Source organism: Pseudophryne corroboree, chromosome 5, assembly GCF_028390025.1.
Source record: "Pseudophryne corroboree isolate aPseCor3 chromosome 5, aPseCor3.hap2, whole genome shotgun sequence".
NCBI classification, from domain to species: domain Eukaryota; kingdom Metazoa; phylum Chordata; class Amphibia; order Anura; family Myobatrachidae; genus Pseudophryne; species Pseudophryne corroboree.
The window spans coordinates 21834411-21844993 of record NC_086448.1 but is presented as its reverse complement, the minus strand read 5'-3'; positions in this window follow the sequence as shown (position 1 = coordinate 21844993).

Genomic DNA, 10583 nt, shown 5'->3' with positions numbered 1-10583 from the left:
AGCGTACTGTGTAAAATGGGGACCTGTGCCAGCGTACAGTGTAAAATGGGGACCTGTGCCAGCGTACTGTGTAAAATGGGGACCTGTGCCAGCGTACTGTGTAAAATGGGGACCTGTGCCAGCGTACTGTGTAAAATGGGGACCTGTGCCAGCGTACTGTGTAAAATGGGGACCTGTGCCAGCGTACTGTGTAAAATGGGGACCTGTGCCAGCGTACTGTGTAAAATGGGGACCTGTGCCTGCGTACTGTGTAAAATGGGGACCTGTGCCTGCGTACTGTGTAAAATGGGGACCTGTGCCAGCGTACTGTGTAAAATGGGGACCTGTGCCAGCGTACTGTGTAAAATGGGGACCTGTGCCAGCGTAATGTGTGAAATGGGGACCTGTGCCAGCGTACTGTGTAAAATGGGGACCTGTGCCAGCGTACTGTGTAAAATGGGGACCTGTGCCAGCGTACTGTGTAAAATGGGGACCTGTGCCAGCGTACTGTGTAAAATGGGGACACTAGCCAGCGTACTGTGTAAAATGGGGACCTGTGCCTGCGTACTGTGTAAAATGGGGACCTGTGCCTGCCGCAATGTGTAAAATGGGGACACTTGCCAGCTTACTGTGTAAAATGGGGACACGTGCCTGCGTACTGTGTAAAATGGGGACACTAGCCAGCGTACTGTGTAAAATGGGGACCTGTGCCTGCGTACTGTGTAAAATGGGGACCTGTGCCTGCCGCAATGTGTAAAATGGGGACACTTGCCAGCTTACTGTGTAAAATGGGGACACGTGCCTGCCGCAATGTGTAAAATGGGGACACTTTTTCCTGCCGCAATGTGTAAAATGGGGACACTTTTTCCTGCCGCAATGTGTAAAATGGGGACACTTTTTCCTGGATATGAAATTTATGTTAGAAAAGGCAGTTTTTCAGGTTAAAAAGTTCTGAAAGAGATATATATATATATATATATATATAATATTTTTATTCATTTATTTATTTATTTATTTATTATTTTATTATTTTTATTCATTTATTGTAAAATAAATGTTTTTTTTTTTTGTGGGGGGGTGGGGGTGGGGGGGTGTCAAATGACTACCTTGCCCCGGGTGACAGAAATCCTAGTTTCGGCCCTGGTATTAGACGTGCGTCCGGTGTCCGCCATTAGTTCACAGGGACTTGGAGAATTTCTTGAGGTAGTGTGTCCCCGGTACCAAATATTATCTAGGTTCCATTTCTCTAGGCAGGCGATACCGAGAATGTACACAGATGTCAGAAAAAGAGTCACCAGTGTCCTAAAAAATGCAGTTGTACCCAATGTCATCTTAACCACGGACATGTGGACAAGTGGAGCAGGGCAGACTAAGGACTATATGACTGTGACAGCCCACTGGGTAGATGTATTGCCTCCCGCAGCAACAACAGCAGCGGCGGCACCAGTAGCAGCATCTCGCAAACGTCAACTCGTTCCTAGGCAGGCTACGCTTTGTATCACCGCTTTCCATAAGAGGTACACAGCTGACAACCTCTTACGGAAACTGAGGAACATCATCGCAGAATGGCTTACCCCAATTGGACTCTCCTGGGGATTTGTGACATCGGACAATGCCACCAATATTGTGCGTGCATTACATCTGGGCAAATTCCAGCACGTCCCATGTTTTGCACATAGAATGAATTTGGTGGTGCAGAATTTTTAAAAAAACGACAGGGGTGTGCAAGAGATGCTGTCGGTTGTCCGAAGAATTGCGGGCCACTTTCGCCATTCAGCCACCGCGTGCCAAAGACTGGAGCACCAGCAAACACTCCTGAACATTCCCCGCCATCAGCTGAAGCAAGAGGTGGTAACGAGGTGGAATTCAACCTCTATATGCTTGAGAGGATGGAGGAGCAGCAAAAGGCCATTCAAGCCTGTACATCTGCCTACGATATAGGCAAAGGAGGGGGAATGCACCTGACTCAAGCGCAGTGGAGAATGATTTCAACGTTGTGCAAGGTTCTGCAACCCTTTGAACTTGCCACACATGAAGTCAGTTCAGACACTGCCAGCCTGAGTCAGGTCATTCCCCTCATCAGGCTTTTGCAGAAGAAGCTGGAGAGATTGAAGGAGGAGCTAAAATGGAACGATTCCGCTAGGCATGTGGGACTTGTGGATGGAGCCCTTCATTCGCTTAACCAGGATTCACGGGTGGTTAATCTGTTGAAATCAGAGCACTACATTTTGTCCACCGTGATCGATCCTAGGTTTAAAGCCTACGTTGTATCTCTCTTTCCGGCAGACACAAGTCTGCAAAGGTTCAAAGACCTGCTGGTGAGAAAATTGTCAAGTCAAGCGGAACGTGACCCGTCAACAGCTCCTCCTTCACATTCTCCCGCAACTGGGGCTGCGACGAAAAGGCTAAAAATTCCGAGCCAACCCGCTGGCGGTGATGCAGGGCAGTCTGGATCGAGTGCTGACATCTGGTCCAGACTGAAGGACCTGCCAACGATTACTGACATGTCGTCTACTGTCACTGCATTTGATTCTGTCACCATTGAAAGAATGGTGGAGGATTATATGAGTGACAGCATCCAAGTAGGCATGTCAGACAGTCCGTTTGTATACTGGCAGGAAAAATAGGCAATTTGGAGGCCCTTGCACAAACTGGCTTTATTTTACCTAATTTGCCCCCCTCCAGTGTGTACTCCGAAAGAGTGTTTAGTGCAGCTGTCACCTTGTCAGCAATCGGCGTACGAGGTTAATTCCACAAAATGTGGAGAAGTTGATGTTGATCAAAATGAATTATAATCAATTCCTCCGTGGAGACATTTACCAGCAATTGCCTCCAGAAAGTACACAGGGACCTGTGATGCTGGATTGCAGTGGGGACGAATTAATACTCTGTGAGGAGGGGGATGTACACAGTGAAAGGGGTGAGGAATTGGAGGATGATGATGAGGTCGACATCTTGCCTCTGTAGAGCCAGTTTGTGCAAGGAGAGATTGATTACTTCTTTTTTGGTGGGGGCCCAAACCAACCAGTCATTTCAGCCACAGTCGTGTGGCAGACCCTGTCGCTGAAATGATGGGTTTGTTAAATTGTGCATGTCCTGTTTTTACAACATAAGGGTGGGTGGGAGATCCCAAGGACAATTCCATCGTGCACCTCTTTTTTTTTATTTTTCTGTGCATCATGTGATTGTTTGGGGCCAATTTTTATTAAGTGCCATCCTTTCTGACACTGCAGTGCCCCTCCTAAATGGGCCAGGTGTTTGTGCCGGCCACTTTGGTAACTTAGCTTAGTCATCCAGTGACCTCGGTGCAAATTTTAGGACTAAAAATAGTTTTGTGAGGTGTGAGGTGTTCAGAATAGACTGGAAATGAGTGGAAATTATGGTTATTGAGGTTTATAATACTATGGGATCAACATTACCCCCAAATTCTATGATTTAAGCTGTTTTTGAGGGTTTTTATAAAAAAACACCCGAATCCAAAACACACCCGAATCCGACAAAAATTTTTAAGGGAGGTTTTGCCAAAACGCGTCCGAATCCAAAACACGGCCGCGGAACCGAATCTAAAACCAAAACACAAAACCCGAAAAATTTCCGGTGCACATCTCTAGTTGCATGCCTATATTCTGTGTGTGACTGCGGCTGTATCTGCACACGAAATGCTGCATTACAGTGATTTCCAGGAATACACTGCAATGTAGTATTTCGTATGCAAATACAGCCGCAGTCACACACACAATATGGGGATGCCGCATATCATTTTAATCAGCAGAAGCTGCTGGTGCCCCGAAGCATGCCAAATGCCCTAGGCAATTGCCTAGTTTGCCTATGCCTAAGGTTGGCTCTTCCTGCTACTGCCCAAGTTGTGCAAGAGGCAGATGTTTTTCTGGGACCTAAAATGCAATTAGACATACTCATATGTACAATAATCCCCAAGTGTTGAGTGAAGGAGAAAATTTTCAGTGACATTTTGGGAAGGATTTTCAAGTGCCCCCCTCATACCCCCAACACTACTCCTGCCCCTGATGGCAGCTCTGGCTGCTTCATATGCGTCTCTTTCATCAATGCCTAATTGGTGTGGAGTTTATATGTACTCTCTGTGTATGCCTGAGTTTCCTCTATACTCCAAAGATCTACTATTAACTTCATTGCCTGAAATAACCTCTAGTGTACACGTGTACATGTGCAGTTACTGATTACTAATAGCGTGGCACTACAGTATAGACAGTGTGGCACATTGTGAACAGGGGGCACTGTGTTGCATAATATGGAGGGGCACCATGTGGCATAATGTGAATTGGGGGCACTGTGTTGCATATTATGAACAGGGGCACCATGTGGCATAATGTGAATTGTGGGCACTGTGTTGCATAATATGAACAGGGGCACCATGTGGCATAATGTGAATTGGGGGCACTGTGTTGCATAATATGAACAGGGGCATCATGTGGTATAATGTGAATTGGGGGCACTGTGTTGCATAATATGAACAGGGGCACCATGTGTCATAATGTGAACTGGGGGCACTGTGTTGCATAATATGAACAGGGGCACCATGTGGCATAATGTGAACAGGGGACACTCTGTTGCATAATATGAACAGGGTCACGGTGTGGCATTATGTGAACAGGGGGCACTGTGTTGCATAATATGGAGGGGCACCATGTGGCATAATGTGAATTGGGGGCACTGTGTTGCATAATATGAACAGGGGCACTATGTGGCATAATGTGAATTGGGCACTGTGTTGCATAATATGAACAGGAGCACCATGTTGCATAATTTGAATTGGGGGCACTGTGTTGCATAATATTAACAGGGGCACCATTTGGCATAATGTGAGTAGGGGGCATTGTGTTGCATAATATGAATGGGGGCACCATGTGGCATAATGTGAGTTAGGGCACTGTGTTGTATAATATGAACAGGGGCACCATGTGGCATAATGTGAATTGTGGGCACTCTGTTGCATAATATGAAGGGTCACCATATGGCATAATGTGAATCGGGGGCACCATGTTGCATAATGTGAATTGGGGGCACCATGTGGCATAATGTGAACTGAGGGTTTTGTGTGGCATGTTATGATCTGTGGCACTACAGTATAGACAGTATAGCATAATGGGAACAGGGGGCACTGTCTGGTGTTAGGAGAACAGGGGACTGTGTGGCATAATGTGAACTGGGGGCACTAAAGTGTGTTGCGGTGCTGGGAGTATTTAACATTATACTTTTTATCATTTTGTCAGTCTTATTTGGGGAACCTCATATTTAGTTGCCCCGGAGCAAGCTGCATATAGAAACCTATGGGGGCTGCGGCTGCTGTCAGAAATGGAAACATCTGCGGCGGCGCCTCCATAGTACATTCTTGGGATACGTAACATTTGCGGGAGGCCCCTGAATACGACTGTTTTCAGGGAATATCCTGCAAATATTATTTTAGAAATAGGCCCCAGAGTGAGGAGGCTGAGCCTGATTGGCGGCATCTATCCCAATGTATCACTCTCCACCTGCATATTCTTCCCCTGCCTGTACATTATTTCCTTGCCAGTGAGGTGTTAATCTTTGTATAACGTCTCTTCAGGCTGAATAAATAGAACAATAGGTGTTTTCCATTGATACAAACACAAAAGCGTCTCCTTGAAGGCAGAATGGGAGGGAGAGCAAGGACTGAGCCCCTGGCTGAATGTGATTTATTGTCATGAATATAATTGGTACCTGGATGTATCTATAAATTTCAAAGTCAGGATACTTTCACTTTGTACAATCTCAACAGGAAATCAGGGAAGGGAGGGAGGGACGGAGAGCAGACAGTTTACACTGCACTTCTCATCCACGCAAAGTCATACATTCTAATTACATTTGTTTGGTGGAAACCCATTTAAGCATATACTGTATACTGGGTGTGTCAGTATGTACAATGGTTATTATAATTCTTCGCTGCTTTTTTTAAAATTAGGCATTTGTCTAACATCCGTTTCCATGCGGTGGCTCCTACTTATGTTTGATAGGGGGGCTGCCGCTACTCCCGTGCCTGGAGAGGAAAGGAGACAGTCAGTCTCTGCTCCGGCACCTGCGCAATGCATCCTCAGCCCATAAGTGAAATCCGCCACATTTTGTTTCTCAATGTGACGCCAGGCCGGCTGTCTCATTCCAGCTCATTCGTCCACTGTGTGTCTGATCCATGTTTTCTGAAGTCTCAGAGCCACAGAGCAGAATCATTCAGTCATAATTTGTCCCCAGTGGTTAGGATTCATAAACTCATACTTACCAACTGGAGAACAGGGGGCATGGTTCCAGAGTAGGGGTGGTCCTGCCCACATTACGGTGTAAAGTGGGGAGCTGAGTAGGTGAGCAGACGGGGTTCAGGCGGGTGTAAGTAGGATGAGGGAGACTTGCTCACTTTTCCGGGTGGCCGGGAGTGCCATTTGATTTTTGGGAGCCTCCCAGGCCCCAGCTATTCCGGCATGTATGCATAAACGACAGAGTTTGTTTTTATTCCCTAATGAAAAGTCCAAGACACTTTGCGCTGGTCATCTGGCTGTATATGGCAATGCGCACAAGAGATCTGTTGCATGGGAGTGGCATGGGCGGGCAGAGAGACCTCTGTGCTATTTCAAGGCATGCATATGAGGAAGTGCCAGTGCTAATGATGACGCCTGCAGTTGTAGAAGCAGAGGGGGTAATTCAGACCTGATCGTAGCAGCAAATTTGTTAGCAGATGCGCAAAACCATGTGCAGTGCATGGGGGGCAGATGTAATATGTGCAGAGAGAGTTAGATTTGGGTGGGTTATATTGTTTCTGTGCAGGGTAAATACTGGCTGCTTTATTTTTACACTGCAATTTAGATTGCAGATTGAACACACCCCACCCAAATCTAACTCTCTCTGCACATGTTACATCTGCCGCACCTGTAGTGCACATGGTTTTGCCCAACTGCTAACAAATTTGCTGCTACGATCAGGTCTGAATTACCCCCAAAAACCAGTGGGCGATACAACCATGTGCATGAAACCTTATGGATACTTGCATTAGCATAAGACAGTATGTCTGCCTGCCGCGGCTGTCCACGCTCACATTGCCTCAGAATCAGGCTCACCTGTTTCCTCTTCTCATAAGCTGCCTATAAATGTAGCAACTTTTACGGCTTTTTTTAAAAAAAACTGGATTATATTATTATGATTATATATTATGCATGTGGGAAGAAAAAATAAGAATTTACTCACAATTCTATTTCTCGTAGTCCGTAGTGGATGCTGGGTACTCCGTAAGGACCATGGGGAATAAACGGGCTCCGCAGGAGACTGGGCACTCTAAAAGAAAGATTAGGTACTATCTGGTGTGCACTGGCTCCTCCCTCTATGCCCCTCCTCCAGACCTCAGTTAGGGAAACTGTGCCCGGAAGAGCTGACACTACAAGGAAAGGATTTGGAATCCAGGGTAAGACTCATACCAGTCACACCAATCACACCGTACAACTCGTGATAACCATACCCAGTTAACAGTATGAATAACAACTGAGCCTCACTGAACAGATGGCTCATAACAATAACCCTTTAGTTAAGCAATAACTATATACAAGTATTGCAGAAAATCCGCACTTGGGACGGGCTCCCAGCATCCACTACGGACTACGAGAAATAGAATTACCGGTGAGTAAATTCTTATTTTCTCTGACGTCCTAGTGGATGCTGGGTACTCCGTAAGGACCATGGGGATTATACCAATGCTCCCAAACGGGCGGGAGAGTGCGGATGACTCTGCAGCACCGAATGAGCAAACTCAAGGTCCTCCTCAGCCAGGGTATCAAACTTGTAGAATTTTGCAAACGTGTTTGATCCCGACCAGGTAGCAGCTCGGCAAAGTTGTAAAGCCGAGACCCTTAGGGCAGCCGCCCAAGAAGAGCCCACCTTCCTCGTGGAATGGGCTTTTACTGATTTAGGATGCGGCAGTCCAGCCGCAGAATGAGCCTGCTGAATCGTGCTACAGATCCAGCGAGCAAAAGTCTGCTTAGAAGCAGGAGCACCCAGCTTGTTGGGTGCATGCAGGATAAACAGCGAGTCAGTTTTTCTGACCCTAGCCATCCTGGAAACATATATTTTCAGGGCCCGGACTACGTCCAGCAACTTGGAATCCTCCAAGTCCCGAGTAGCCGCAGGCACCACAATAGGTTGGTTCAAATGAAACGCTGATACCACCTTAGGGAGAAATTGGGGACGAGTCCTCAATTCTGCCCTGTCCATATGGAAGATCAGATAGGGTCTTTTACAGGACAAAGCCGCCAATTCTGACACACGCCTAGCCGAAGCCAAGGCCAAAAGCATGACCACTTTCCACGTGAGATATTTCAACTCCATGGTCTGAAGTGGCTCAAACCAATGTGATTTTAGGAAATCCAACACAATGTTGAGATCCCAAGCTGCCACTGGGGGCACAAAAGGGGGCTGAATATGCAGCACTCCCTTAACAAACGTCTGAACTTCAAGCAGTGAAGCCAGTTCTTTTTGAAAGAAAATAGACAGGGCCGAAATCTGGACTTTAATGGATCCCAATTTTAGGCCCATAGTCACTCCTGACTGTAGGAAGTGCAGAAATCGACCCAGCTGAAATTCTTCTGTTGGGGCCTTCATAGCCTCACACCAAGCAACATATTTTCGCCATATGCGGTGATAATGTTTTGCTGTCACATCCTTCCTAGCTTTTATCAGCGTAGGAATGACTTCAACCGGAATGCTCTTTTCCATCAGGATCCGGCGTTCAACCGCCATGCCGTCAAACGCAGCCGCGGTAAGTCTTGGAACAGACAGGGCCCCTGCTGTAGCAGGTCCTGTCTGAGAGGCAGAGGCCAAGGGTCCTCTGAGATCATTTCTTGTAGTTCCGGGTACCAAGTCCTTCTTGGCCAATCCAGAACGATGAGTATAGTTCTTACTCCTCTCTTTCTTATTATCCTCAGCACCTTTGGTATGAGAGGAAGAGGAGGGAACACATAAACCGACTGGTACACCCACGGTGTCACTAGAGCGTCCACAGCTATCGCCTGAGGGTCCCTTGACCTGGCGCAATATCTTTTTAGCTTTTTGTTGAGACGGGACGCCATCATGTCCACCTGTGGCCTTTCCCAACGATTTACAATCAGCTGGAAGACTTCTGGATGAAGTCCCCACTCTCCCGGGTGGAGGTCGTGCCTGCTGAGGAAGTCTGCTTCCCAGTTATCCACTCCCGGAATGAACACTGCCGACAGTGCTATCACGTGATTTTCCGCCCATCGGAGAATCCTTGTGGCTTCTGCCATCGCCATCCTGCTTCTTGTGCCGCCCTGTCGGTTTACATGGGCGACCGCCGTGATGTTGTCTGACTGAATCAGCACCAGCTGGTTTTGAAGCAGGGGTTTTGCCTGACTTAGGGCATTGTAAATGGCCCTTAGTTCCAGAATATTTATGTGTAGGGAATACTCCTGACTCGATCATTGTCCTTGGAAGTTTCTTCCCTGAGTGACTGCCCCCCAACCTTGGAGGCTTGCATCTGTGGTCACCAGGACCCAGTCCTGTATGCCGAATCTGCGGCCCTTGAGAAGATGAGCACTCTGCAGCCACCACAGCAGAGACACCCTGGCCCTCGGGGACAGGGTGATCAGCCGATGCATCTGAAGATGCGATCCGGACCACTTGTCTAACAGATCCCACTGAAAGATCCTTGCATGGAACCTGCCGAATGGAATTGCCTCGTAAGAAGCTACCATCTTTCCCAGGACTCGCTTGCAGTGATGCACCGATACCTGTTGTGGTTTTTGAAGGTCTCTGACCAGAGATGACAACTCCTTGGCCTTCTCCTCCTGGAGAAACACCTTCTTCTGTTCTGTGTCCAGAATCATACCCAGGAACAGCAGACGCGTCGTAGGAACCAGCTGCGACTTTGGGATATTCAGAATCCAGCCGTGCTGCTGTAGCACTTCCTGAGATAGTGCTACTCCGACCAACAACTGCTCCCTGGACCTCGCCTTTATAAGGAGATCGTCCAAGTACGGGATAATTATAACTCCCTTCTTTCGAAGGAGTATCATCATTTCGCCCATTACTTTGGTAAATACCCTCGGTGCCGTGGACAGACCAAACGGCAACGTCTGGAATTGGTAATGGCAGTCCTGTACCACAAAACGGAGGTACACCTAGTGAGGTGGGTAAATGGGGACATGTAGGTAAGCATCCTTGATGTCCAGTGATACCATGTAATCCCCCTCTTCCAGGCTTGCAATAACCGCCCTGAGCGATTCCATTTTGAACTTGAACTTCCTTATATAAGTGTTCAAGGATTTCAAATTTAGAATGGGTCTCACCGAACCGTCTGGTTTCGGTACCACAAACATTGTGGAATAGTAATAACCCCTTCCCTGTTGAAGGAGGGGAACTTTGATTATCACCTGCTGGAGGTACAGCTTGTGAATTGCCGCCAGTACTACCTCCCTGTCCTGGGGAGTAGCTGGCAAGGCTGATTTGAGGTAACGGCGAGGGGGAGACGTCTCGAACTCCAGCTTGTATCCCTGAGATACCACTTGTAGAACCCAGAGATGCACCTGTGAGCGAACCCACTGGTCGCTGAAGTTCCG